This window comes from Rhea americana, unplaced genomic scaffold (assembly GCF_003343005.1).
Source record: "Rhea americana isolate MKP2758 unplaced genomic scaffold, rheAme1 scaffold_40, whole genome shotgun sequence".
Classification (NCBI taxonomy): Eukaryota; Metazoa; Chordata; class Aves; order Rheiformes; family Rheidae; genus Rhea; species Rhea americana.
The window spans coordinates 3390658-3405178 of NW_028186535.1; positions in this window are offsets into that span (position 1 = coordinate 3390658).

Sequence of the window (14521 nt, forward strand, 5' to 3'; positions counted from 1 at the left end):
TTACTGTTTCTGGAATAGCACCCTCTATAGTGCCCTCAGTGCAGTGGCAGTGCCATTTACTTATTATGGCAGAATACATATTGACTGTGTTGTAAACTTGCTGCTTAAGGCCAAGGCAGTCTTGGGGAGATGTAAAAGGCAGTGACCATTTCTCAAGCAGTGCTGTGGACCTGTAAGCTCAGGCACAGAATTGCACTACAGCTGTGGTAGGAAAACAAGAGTGTAGCAGCCTTCTGTTTTTCATTTGCTTTGTATTTGGCCAACTCTAAAAGTGGGACCCAGGATTTTTGTRTACAAGAATTAATACTTTTCATCCACGTTCATCACTGTTTTCTGAACTATACTTTACAAAGTATATATTTATAAATTCCTAGAGTTAAGTATTAATTTAAAACAGCATGTAATAAACCTTGTCTTAAATAATCCACTTTTAATTTGTTAATGTCTTAAGATTTAAGACTATAAGATTTTTTTTTTTTTTTTCCGCTATATCCTTTAAATCTCCTATAACAGAATACARCCCTGGAACTCTGTATTACTGCTTGCAAGTGATCAGAGATCATGAGTGTTGTACTTTGAATAAATATTTTCACCTGGAGAAGCTATTCTTTCATCACATGCTCACTRAACTGAAACTAGAAGCGTGTAAACTGAAGCTTTCATGTGCCACAATATATTTTTTTCAGATTTAGAATATCATCGCTTACTCTGCTGGGAATGTAAAAAGTGATAGATATGAAGTAATACAATCAGATCAGAGGTGAGGGCCAATGCTTAAATCCCTTTGGAAGACATTGTTTTCCTGGAACACTGTCCGAGATTCTATATCAGTGGTTCARCTGTGTATACAGTATGCTGCTTTGACATTTCCAATGTTTCAGTGACTCTTAATATATGTATTTATATATATATATATATATAAGTGTGTGTGTGTGTGTGTATTCTCCCCTCTTCCTTTCCTCTGTGTAACTAATACTTGCTAGCATTTTAGGTGGAATTTAGAAAGATTTCTTTAATACTATACAGTTTCTTCAACATTGTAAAATCTGTTTTAAAAGATTTTAATCTGAGTTTAATTTAATATATTTTTAATTAAGTCCAACTAGCCATGTTCTTGATGAATATTAACATGCATCATTCTACTGCTGAATCAGAGTCATTCTAAGAAAATTGTCTCATCTTTTCAGAACATTTGAGTAACAAATTATTATACCAAGTGCATACAGACTCAACCTGTTGCTGAATGTACCACTGAATGTGGGCAAGAACAACAATTTTACSTGTCTCAGAAATGGACCAGGTATATTTCACTTTTGATAAGTATGAGTTATCAGATTTCCTTTTCTTTTGTTAAAATCTTTTGCTGTGGTGCACATTCTGGAGAGAAAATTGAGATTAATGATAGAGATTAGATATTGACAAAATGTGAAAGAGATGCTAGCCTAAGACTTCACTTTGTATAGTAAAGCATATGCTACACTTAAATTCATTCGGAGCTAAGTTATTTGTTTTGAATCGGAAATATCTTGAATAAAAGTAGCAAAATTATAATGTTTAGTAAAGAAGTTCATATGCATAGATTTTTTTAAAAGCTTCCATAGAATAAATAGTAACCTATTCACTGTGCATGTTCAGAACAAAAAGATAAGAAAACTAAAATAACAAAACATTTTGAAGGCCCTTGAGTCACTTGAAACAAATATGATTTTGTAGGTTTTTCCAGATACTACTTGGAAGGACAAAAAATTGAATATATCCCTTTCTCAAAAATTAAAGAACAGCAATAATTTCAGCACATGAAATCGATATGGCAAGACTATTTATCTTAATGTTTTTCAGTATTGTCAGACCATAAAGGAAAAGATCYTAATTTTGMTTTACCAAGATGCTTTATCTTCATACATATATATATATACATACACACACACACACATATATATTTATATTTATTTATTTTTATATATATATATATAGAGAGAATAAAACTATATCATGAAAACCTTGTGCAGATGCAATTTCCATTAGGTGGATTTTTTTTTTTTTTGTATTAATAAAATTAGTTTCAGGATTTGACTAATATTTAGTTTTTAAGAGAAACATATTTTTTTTAACTCAAGTGTAGTAGGTTATGGTGTGTTCATCATCTGCCTACTTCTGGTTAGTACTTTGATATACACCCAAGGTCAATTCTATCTAAACTTCATGATCTATAACAAAAGCCAGGTATCAATATCACTGACAGTCTTTTCATATTCCATTTATGTTTACTAATTGTATTCCAGTACTCTGTTTAGATATCAGATTCCTTGTTGGTTACAATTTATATGTTATTTGATTCTGATGGCAAAAAAATAATGTTAGTACTGTATGAACCACGTATATTCACTTATCCATAGATATCTGTTTTTGTCAGCTGGAATATACCTTCTTGATTTTCTAAGGGTATCATTTATTATCCAACATGTAATGTTGGTCTGTTCAGCTAACAATAAAGATGTTAYCTAATGGAAGAAAATAAAATTCCCCAGGAACTTCTGCTGTTATTAAAGTCACCTCCACTTTCTAAAGACTCTCCTTCAAGAGAGCAGCTCTTTCAAGATTTTTTTCTCTGTTAAAGTAACTCTAGTTGGATACCACCAAGTTAGAAGCATTTAGGCCATAAAAATAGCTTTTGAGGTTTTTTTGCATTAAGATGATACGTAAGATAGCAGACACAATCTTTTTGGAACGTTCAACCTGAATAAAATGGCTGAGAAGCATCTGGGGGCTGTGTGACCAGAAAGGAATCAGGTCAGTATCCTGTGGTTTTGATATGGATATATCTTATGGTTTGTACAACAAAGAACTGTAAGAAAGCTTGTAGCTTATCACTTTCTTTTGCTTAGCAATCCACAAMTGCAAGAGAAGTTTTTATTCTAATGCTTTGAGCCTTTCTGGCTGTGATGTTTTCACCATGCTGTAGAATTCTCCATGCTAGTCCCTCTCCCTTGTGCTTTATTCTGTCACTGTTTGTCCTGATGTTTGCAGCCAAAAAGGGGAAAACTGTGGCAAAATCTACACTGGAAGAAAATGCTCTGCAAACAGCCTGCAGTTCAAAGACTGCATGTGTGTGTGTGTGTGTGTGTGTGTGTGTGCACGCACATGTGTATATGCGGAAATCAAATTTTGAAGCTGTTTGGCATGCATAGATTTAGCCTTACAAAATACATAGATTTTGTAGAAGATAGTGAAAGTAAAGAAAATTATTATCTTCAGCTTCCAATTTTCATTTTTGCTATACATATTTAGGGTAAAGAGAGCAGTCCTTGTTATAGATTTTAAACCCTACTTAGAGATTGTTTATAATTAAATTGATTGTACTGGCAGATCCACGTGCCATCTGCTAACTCAGTCTTTTAGCTACTGGTTCAAATTATATTTGTTATATTTCCTGTGTTACACCTAMCAGAAGTTGTACTAAGGATTTTTGTAGTGTAAGGAAGGGTCTGAGAGACTCTTTTTGACAGGAAAGAATGAGAAATGTGCAGAAAGTCATATGCTGTGGATGGTGAGTTTATTAAATTCTTTTTGATTTACAAAAGCTCTCACTCTAGTCATCTGCATATTACAGAAGGTACAAGATGACAGAAGTAGGAATGGCTAAGTAAGTTTCCTTCACACAAGCCTAATTCTAATGTTGCTGCTATAATATTTTAGTTGAGAAAAATATTTTATTTGGGAAGCAACATTTTGTGTCAAAACTTGTAAAGCACACAAGTAGCTTTGCACATTTGATCTCTGCAGGCTGTCATTTTAACTCCTTCTCTGCTTCCCATTAAACTCCAGTTTCTCCAAAACTGATGGATACTGTGTGAAAATCTAGCCTTTGAAAATCCCAAAGTCTCTAAAAATCARTGGATTTGGATCACTATCTAAGAACCTTCTTTTAAATTCTCATATCACTATAGTGGTTTGAACAGATTCTGGAAGAYCAAGGAACACCCTCTAAGGAATCAGGGTATACTTTAAACTTAAAAGGAGGGAAAAAAAATCATTACGGAGTGTGTTTTGGGGGGATTCTTTAAAGGTTATTGTCATTGGACAGACAARCAAATGTGCTTTTCGGCATTCTGTTCCAAAATATAACTAAGCAGTAAGATCCATTAAATTGAAGCCTTTATTATTGAGCTCTTTATTCTTTTAATTTTTCTTGTGAGGTTAGATTCTAGTTTATAATAGTATCACGTAAGTATCATGTAATAGTGATAAAGTAACAATAATCAGTAATAAAGTAACAATGATCTAATTTTTCCCTACCAAATTAGTTATAAAATTGTTATAGTAGACACATTAAGTAAACATAAGACATTAGTGATGTTCAGATGCATCTTCAGTAAGCACTGTGTCTGTGATTATAAGAGCCTTCTATTTTACAACTTATCACATCAAAAGAGTTYTCAATTTGCAAAACCCTATACACACAGATGAACAGAGAAAATGCATTAATAAGACTGATAACCCTGAAAGGGGTTGAACTGGCAACATTTGTGAGCTCAAATTTTCAATAATACTGAATTTAAGTTATTGTATGAGTCATGCATAATTTATTTCGGTCTTTRGTGAATATTAAAATGTAGATAGGTAAAATCAACATGCAGATTTATATTAGAAAAATTACCAATTCACTTTAATGCATCTCAAAATCAATGGGATCCTAGCAAATCCTAGATACTAATACACAGTGTTGGAAAGATAAATGAATCATCTGGAACTGCTGAGACAAAGCATTCTTACATATATACTGGCCTAAATCTTCTAAACCTTGCAATGTGCAGTGACTGTAATGTTAAGTAAAGCATTTCACTGTGCATCACGTGCATAAGCTGAAGTTAGTTTTTTGAAAAAGCCTAGAAGTAAAAGTTAGTGACATTTTACATTTTCTTTTTCCAGACTTCTGAAGCAATGCTGAACCTTTGTTTATGTTCTCTGTAGTAGAATTCCACCTCTCTGAGGTAGAATGTCATTGCCTCTATTAGAAGTTGTTTTATAACAGCAGACTTGTGAACTCCAAATCTCTTGATCTGACCCTCTTAAAAAAAAAAAAAAAAAAATCTCAGATTTTCAGGAAATCAGAACAAATAAATTAATATCTCTTGGCTTGATTTACTCACCTACATGTACAGATACATTTCCACCCTAAGGGGATTTGGCACATGAGTTACTGTGCTGGTGGGGGAGGGAGGAATGCTTCAGAAGGAAAAAGTGCTTTCTGCTGAAGTGCTTTCRTAAATAGATTATACTGTTATCTGCTTGAAAGTGGTCTTTGTTTCTGAGGTAATTTTATTTGGTTGTCTAATTCTTTCAGGTGTTGCTGTTTATTTTCTTTTATTAAATCTGTAAAAGGATTTCTAGCATGCTTTCTTTATGTTTCTGGCCATTAAAATAGCTTGTGCTAGTGAAAGCTGGCATAAAATGAGTGCTGTCCTTCCAGCCTGTTCATCATACATTCCCTTGAAGCTCCACAGAAGCCTTCTGTAGTGTGCTTGAAGCATGGCTGCAACTGTAGAAGTGTGTGCGTGTGTGTGTCTGTGCGTGTGTGTGTCTGTGCGTGTGTGTGTGTGTATGTGTGCGATGGTGGTTAGGGAATCAGTTTGCATAAACATGGGATATAAAGGCGGTAAGACTAGACCCTTAGTTCATTCACACTGACTCCAAGTTGATATGCTGGGTGCTCAGAAAAGGGCAATGAGTATTTATGCTACCTGTGTGAAATGTAYGTAATACAGTTTTTCTTGGGGGCAGGATGTGGATTTTGTACCTATTGCATAGGCTATTAGAGAACTATGTTCCTTGATATGTTGATGACTTGACTGAAATGAGCTAAAATTATTTCTAGTGTAGCTCAGTCATTTAATATGGACAGAAGATGTAATTTATAATAACGTAAGCTAGCCCAATCTTGAAAYACATTTCAGTGTTTGATTTCAGAATTTACAAAGGAGGTGAGTTGTCACCACCACACAATTTTTAATTCTGTATCTACAGCTATATTTAAAATGCTTATTTCTAGACAGTGTTATTTACTACAGAAGCTTCTGATGTCAATACTACCTTTGRAAAAAAATCACTAAAGGAGTGGTTTGATAGTCTCTATTTGATTATTACTTTAGTTATCTTTTGGCATCTGTATGGTTCTTATGGCAGTAAARTATCTAATAAGTGTCTTTACCCTTTCAATATCTTGCGAAATACAAATTTAGAGTAGGAATTACTCTAAATTAATTAGAGTAGGAAAATAAGACCTGAAGAAATTAAGTGACTTGTCTTACGAAAATTTTTGAGCTGGAAATTGGGTTTAGACATCTCAATTGAGCTTAGATGTCCCAAGCTTGAGAGGCCTTATCCAAAAAGCAGTCCTCTTTCTCCAGAGTAAAGCACTGTAAGACTTCTGTATGTGCCTGAATTTCAAATTTCAGCGTAACCATTGAACAATTTCATTTGTAATAGTATAGGTATAGGCCTATGACTCCAATATTGCTATGGAGGAGAATACCTGTTAATTAGAGGCTTTTACTACAAAAATGTTATTCTGGAAAAAAAAAAAAAGATTTATGCTTTTTACTATTGAGTTAAAAATGTAAAAAATAGTCCAATTTAGGAAGGATTTGTTTTTCCTCCCCACATTGAGAATTGTCTAAGATAATCACATGTATGTAGTCCTACATGAAGAAATTTGAATGACTTTATCTGATTGGCCTAAAGTGACTGATCAGATTGCCCATGGACTGATACTGTTAATCATCAACACAGAAGATTGAGTAAACTGATATTGTTTATCAGCAATGAAAAGGAAATTTAAGACATCAGTTTCCTTAAGTTTCCAAAATTAGTGCTACTGCTGTATCCATTTGTAATCCTAAACCTCTCTTCTCTCTTCAGATTTTTTTTTTTTTTTTTTTTTTGTAAATTGTTCAAGCTAACTAAATCTAGAATAACTCAGCATCTTACTTAAAAGACAGATGCTATTTAATGGTGCTGTCTCTTCATTGATACCCAGGAAAATCAGCTAAGCATTTTGGTGGTGTCTATAGTATTTGCTGAAGGAGGAAAATACAAAACCTCAATTTCTACAGTGAAATTTCTGGCTCTGATATAGAACAACTGATTTTGCAGGGCCTTTGAGAGCAGAAGTAGCCTTGTTAGGTAAGTGCCATCATAACACTAGTCTGGATTTCTGTRTGTTTCCTTGACTTTCATACATTATTCTAATTGAATTGCAGCTTGCTATAGCTATTTTAAGGATCARTGCTGCTTCACAGAGGTAGGAAGAATAAGAATCAATTTGAACACTCCAGATCCTTCATCAGGTATTGCTTCAAATAGCACMCCTTTCTCTGCAGTAATCTGAGATTCTGCTAGTAGCATCAGTCACTGACAACAAGACACCTGAACTGTGTTTCTTTTCCTGTTCATTGGGATCTTTCATTGTTATGGAGACTGATACTCTTTCTTATAAGGTTAGAAAAGATCCATAATAGCTTTTATACCATTATATTTGGAGCTGTAGACTTCATTAAAGCACTCTTCAGCTCTTTCACTTCCAGCTTCTTTGTTGCTTATGAATTATTCAGGGTAGATTTCACTTGAGGTAAATAGTTTGATTTGAAGGTTTTTGTATCTGGATTTAGATGCAACAAGAAGTGTTAAACGTTCAGAATTTTAAGCGAACAGAATYGCAGAGGCTCAGCTATTAAGATGGAAGACATTTGCTGTTAGTGCTCTGGGGCTGCCATTGAGATCTCAGCACAGCGCTATTTGTCATTCTGAAGTAGGTAGGCATTATAATGCCTGGAGTATAAATCAGCCTTTACATGGTGTCGAGCCCTGAAGCACTTTGAACACTCTAATCCACTTCTGAGTTAACAGAATATTTTTGGGGCTTACAAGCCTTAAAATTTCCTTTTTATTTAACCCTGTCATCATACTATTAATCATAATTATTTTCTAGAATTTTATATATCTCACCAAATACAATTCCTAATGTTTTGTTTCAAAGTTGTGGTGATATAGCTGACATGAGCTTTAGCTTCCTTAATCTATAAAATACACAGTTTCACCACAATTAATTAAATTAATTCTCCTCGTGTAAAGAGTAAAACTGGCTTTTCCTATTTGCAGCCTGGGCAGACCAGCATTGTCAGGCTGTTGTACCAAAGGATGCTGTCTGTGCTTTGTCTCCTTTGCCTAGTTTAATGTAGTATCATCCTTAGTGTTACTTCCTGGGCAAAGTTGAAATGGAAGGGCAGTAATTTCCATGTGGCTGTTTTTACCATTAGTCTGTGGTGCAGGAGCCAATATTAATTCAGTACAGCAAAGCAAACTCTTTCAAATGTTGATTCCTTTCTAAAATTTGGGCAGCTAGCCCACATATAAAGAGTCTATGCAGAAAATGTGTATACTGTAKAATGTCAGAACAGAAAGTAAGATTTGCTGGCTGACTAAATGCTTTAGCTATCACAAAGCATTTTATTTATTGCATACTCCTGTATATAGTATTATATAGACTTCATTTAGACACTACAATTGTGCAGTCAGCTGAACTTGTGTTTTTATGGGTCGAGAGTTGTTAACATTAATGAAATCCATTGAAACCACTTATTTTCTTGCCAGGCAGCACACACTGCATGAACTGTCTGCATGATTTAAATTGCAAATATACAGTGATGGAATCAGTGTTAGTAAGCAGCCAGCTACTCCCCGTGAACTGACAGTAACCCCAGTTCAGCTGGGTATATTAGTACAAACTATTATTATTATTATTATGTACTAAAGCCCACACTGTTGCAATGATGTTAGGAATTCTCTGCTAGGCCAATTATCTTGGATGGAGGCAGAGTAGCTGGGAGTAGTAACATCACTGATGGCCATTTCTAGACTAACTTAGATCAAGGTTTTACTACTCATTTTAGAGCAACATAGGTTACATTTTGTGTTCTTTATCCCATGGAATGGAAATGCAAACCCCTGGAAGGGGAGGAAACCCTTGAGAACAGTAATGTCAGATTTTTTTTTTTTTTTTTATGCTACATCTTAGCTTTCATACAGTGGAACATAAACGTTCCAGACATAATCAATCTAAATGATGGTAGCCAAATGTTAACTCGCTATCTCTGTTACTAAAATGCTTCTTTTCATATACAGGCACTTAAAGTTGTTGTTTTCACTGAAGTGTTCACTCCTCAGTGAGGAAATGTAATAGTTCAGCTGCAGAGTGATTGCTTGTGCTAGCAATGCCACACTGAAGCTTTACGACTTCTCGTTAATCTCCACTTTAAGGTCTTGGAGTGGTAGGATTAATGACAGTCCATCGTAAATTATTCAAATCCCTATCTATGCGCTGACTAGCTCTTTTGAGAAACACTCAAGTGATACTGGATCTTTCTGTTTTACAGGATAACTACAGTAGTCCAGAGTCAGAAACTTGATCATCTGTATTGTGGGTCACATGTGAGTCTGCATAACAGTAGATTTTTTTTTCCCTGCATGTGATTCTACTTAAGCAAAATATTCAATTCATAAAAATGTTCCTTCCTATTCCCCATCATTTTCATTTCMGCTTTTAGGTCCCCCACATGCTCTTTTGTATGCCCAGAACTGAGTACCTAGACTAATCGAGTGACACTAACTTTATTTGGTCCACTGGGTTCTCTGGTTGTTTAAGTTTCCCCTGTGCCATGTCAGCCTCATCAAATCCTATTTTTCCTTTTGACTCCCCTTTGTCAGCCTGTTTTGTCTCTTCAGCCATATCTCATCCCATGCAGTGCATTCAGTTCTTGTTACCAGTATTACCTCCTCCGCTGAGGGTTATAAACACTGCTCCTGGTGCAGAAAAATTATGTGGATTTCATGGCTAGGACAACATTGCAGGAAAAGATGAGCATGTTCCTCTTTCATGTTTTAAGATTTCTTCACAAATTCAGCGACTTCAGTGTCAGAGGGACTGTTAGTTTCTCTAGAATGCTCCTTTATAACAGATCATAGAATTTCTTCTTCAGTAATCCCTCTATCCAGCTGAATAAGCCTTCATTAAAAGGTATCCTAGATTACTTTACAGGAAACAATACATCTAACAATGGAGATTTTTCCACATCCTTTAACTGTCATCGATTAAAGGTTTTTCAAGTGTTCAGCTGGGAGTCTGCCTTCTACTCATGATTTTCATAGCTGTTTCTCTTGGACATTAAAAAAAAAAAAAAAAAAAAAAAAAAAAAAAAAAGAAGAAGAAGAATCCACTATTCTAATTTCAAATAGAACTCTTCTGTGTGATAGGCTTTATAGACCATAACTATGCCACTTCAGAAACCTTTGTCAGGTTGAAAGCAAATTCTTACAAATGACAAGGTACCTCTAATCATTCAAGTTTTTTCCATCTTTTAGGTAAACGTAGAAGCTGAACACAATACAGACAGTTGTCTGTGYTATATACAAAGTCATCCTAACTGATCATTTTTGTTTGGTGTATTGCAGTTTTGTTCTATGTATTGTGTTAGCTACTGTTGCAGTAGCTTTATACTGAGAGTTAATGTTTAATACATGGAAGCTTAATTAAAGCCAATGAAAAATGTTAGAAAGTTAACTTCCAGCAGCGGAGTGCAGGGCTGAGCAAAGTGAGCTGATAGACCTTACTGGTTAAGCAGTATTTTCTGCTCAGTGTAATGCAATGCATAAGTTCTGCTGATAATTTCGATTGTTAGGAAGAGTCATTTTGCTTGTGGACAGCCTTAATGCTGTTGTTCTGTTCTGGGTCCGAGTCAGTATCACAGCATGAAAGGAGACTGCTTCACAGGGACTCTACCCAATCTGATCATTGCTAGCTGGGCATCTCTGGACCACACCATTACATGTTATAGAGTCAAACCATGATGAGTAGTGCTTCAGAAAAGAGCTTGTGTGTGCCTAGGCTGGTTCTCTGCAGTTCTCAAAGTAGAGCGACCCTTCTTTCCAATGCATKGCAGGCAGAGTGATGCTAATAAAGAGGTCTCCAAATCTTGTCTCTACTCCTTTTCTCTCCTTCCCTCAACTCCTAAACTGCCAGAAATGAAAAGAGAAGCTCACTTTTTATTATAGACTGATAGTCATTGTTAATGGGAATGGTGACCAAAAATTCTCATTTTGCTGCCACAAAACCATGTTTAGAATTAACTATTTAGGCATAGAGAAGGTACTGAAAGACTTGCTACAACACTACATTTGGAGAGTTTAACATCATGTAGCCCACAAGAATATTACTATTTGAGCTCATACTTCTTAAATTAGATTAGCCCATCTTAACAATAGAAAGGGAGATTTCAGAGAGTTTTTGTTTAAAATCTTTTTACAGCAGTTTGCCTTTGAAACTGCTACAAAAGTGTAGTGGCTTTTCATTTGCTAGAAAGAAACAAGTTGACTGTCCTTTCTTTGGTAAACTTAAAAGACTGAACAAAAATTTATTTTGTTGATGCACCAAATGCCTTTTGCAACTGAACTGATTTTTTTTTCCTAGTTATAAAAGTTGATCGGTATAATGAAAGAATGTTTTATGTTTCACATACACAACTGAGACATTCTGGCTAGACTCTGCTTTGGACTCATTTGAGTCAGTGGGCTTAGTTGTGTTGACCATAGAAGGCTTAGGACAGAAAACCTCAGCTTAGTTATTTCCCTTTTAATTTTTATTGATGCATAGGTCAAATTAGGTAACATGCTGCCCCCTTTCCCTCCTCGCTGAAGTGTCTGTGAGTATTTGTACGCTTTTAATATTTTTCAGATATTCAGTCTAGATTCTGTTTGAGTAGGGACCTGTGGCTACTGTTTTGCTGTCAATTTGATGTTGCGAAATAATCTTTTTCTATTCCTCACAAGAATAATGGAGTAATGGGAGGAAAACCTAAAAACATCTTTTTCTTTTCTTTCTTTTCTTTTCTTTTCTCTCTTTTTTTTTAAGTTATTGGTAGTTTCTATGTGTACTTTCTCAGAAGCCAAATATAGGTGCTATCATATTTCTTAGAGCATGGCAAGAAAGGAGGGAGCCATTATGTAAGCAGTTGCTGTTTTTGTACTGTAACAGAAGAATGTACTGGTGATTTATACTGCCTGCTTTGTATCAGCTAATGTAAACCTATGCTAAAGATAGATGCCTTGATGACTACCTATTCACATTAATGGTATCCACTGTTGAATTTTAAGATTATTCTTTGTTTATTTAGACACTCAACTTATTTATAAATGCCTTCTAATCTTGTGTTACTGAAACATTTAAATCTAATAACTTCTATATGTCGTAACAGAGTTTAAATGTTATTTTTCTCATTTTTTCGAAGTATATAGTTAAAAGGAACCTCATATCCTATGCAATAGTGCTAGCTTTCTGCACTGGAACAATAGAACATGTTCATCCAATTTCTATCCCAAGTAATGGGAGCTACCCTCCTTGCTAACATGCTCTTCATTTTCTCTGATAACTTGATGAAATTCCTCTGGAATCTCCATATAGCTTATCCTCATATAGTGAGGTCCCTATTGCCCAATGTTGTTGACCACAGAGAAGCATCCAACCCTTTTCTTATCTACTATTCTCTCCACTGCTTTTTTTGCTTTAAATCTTTTCTCAGCTAGGTTATTACTAAAAATCACTTCCTACTMAGTTTGTGTCAGGTTAGAAACAGATCTGGAAGGAGTTCTGTACTAATGACATCCCTTGCTACTGTTGCAGGAAACAGCTCATATAGTAGTCTGAGTTATCTAGCCAAGCTGCTAAAATCAGTAAACCTTTTGCTCACAAAATTTTGATTTATTCAGGATCCCAGTCATGCAAGTGATTGCACATTCCTTGTCTATATATACCCTTTAGGGGTTATTCCTAATTGTAGCTGATTTCCGGTTTCACAGAAGAAAGGAAAAATGTCTACGTGAGTAAAAGGAGGCTTCTCAATATAGTCCAACAATTTTACCCCAAACATATAGATGTTACTTAGAGGATGCCTTTTACACACTCATTTATCCCCTCTGTCTATCGCGACTGGGTGGATGTGTCCCCTTGCTTACCCTGCCCTTTCGGGGGGATGGAGCAGGGGTGGCAGTCTCTGGAGGTCCATGCAGAATTGTTTGGTTTTCATGCTGGTCACAAAAAGTAGAAAACTTCTTTACATAGGGCTGACAAAAGTCCATGCTGTCCTTCACTGTGGGAGCAATTAAGTCTATTATATAGATAACAAAGCTCAAAGAAATGAGGTATAGGTAGCATTACATGCTCCTGCAACATTTTTTTAATTACTAAAGCACTTGTTTATACACTGCTTTGCTAGAAGAAAATGTATTAAACTATAAAACAATGATCTGTCAGGTGTAAAGCCTACAACCTTGGGGGAATCATTACAGGATTCAGATCAGAAGAATTTAAGAAACTTTGCCATATATCAAATGTCTGAGACCTAAGCTTCATCTTCTCGTTAGCTGTAAGGCAGTTTTATGGACTGTCAGTATGAAGAGAGTATTTACATATTTTTATCAGCCAGTAATTGGGTTTTTTATCATTTGCTTTCTGTCTTTTTGGATTACACTATATCATATTGTTCATAAGAAACTACAGCATCGTGTTAACAGTCATTGCTCTGTCACCTCAAAACATCTGATTTACTTCCTTGTAGTTGTTTAGCAGAACAATGAAATTAATGAATTATGTCCAAGGCAGTGGCAGTTTTGCTTTTCAGCTGGCAGAGATATCAACAGAAAATTTTATAGTAAGTGTATGTATGCAAATCTGTATAATGCAATAGAAGTTTAATATATCAATATCATACCAAAAGGAGTAGTGTACGTTATTCATTATCAAACTAAAACTAACTGCATACGAATATTTAAGTGCTCTGTGCAGAAGAACATGAAAAATGATCAATACCTTTTAGCTTTCTCCTGTGTGTCACTTACTGAGGTAGCTTGTGCTGTCACTTGCAAGCCTAGTTATAGCCAGTGAAATCCCTTCTTAGGGCTACTGCTCAGAAATGTATAGGAGCTCAAATATGAAACTTGTTGCATGTCGTAAGGTTTGCATATCACAACAGATTTCTAGAGATGGGAGAAAGTTGTTAGGTCCTTTCAAAGCAGTAGTTACTCTATTTTTCTGCAGAGCAAAATTTAGTGGGATTTACAAAGTTTTGATGGGGATGGAAACTGCAGTACCCAAGGTAAGATACCTTTGTACCTCATTAAAGATATTAAATCTTTCAAATGTGTGCAAACTTGTTTCTTAATTTTTTTTTCTATATAAAATATAGTCTATACAYATATTCATAGTGAGGTACACAGGTCTGCCTGGTGTCGGTTAGGTTAGTCACATAATTTTAACTGTTGCAAGACAAGCTGCTTAAGGTTAAAAGTTCTTTWTTAATACTGCTTCTTGCACTTATCTTGTATGTTACCTTTGTTGTTATGTATTTATATGCCAAATTCTCTTGGAAAAAAGTGTATCTTTTGTCCATAAGGACTTCTTAGTTATTTGGAATCC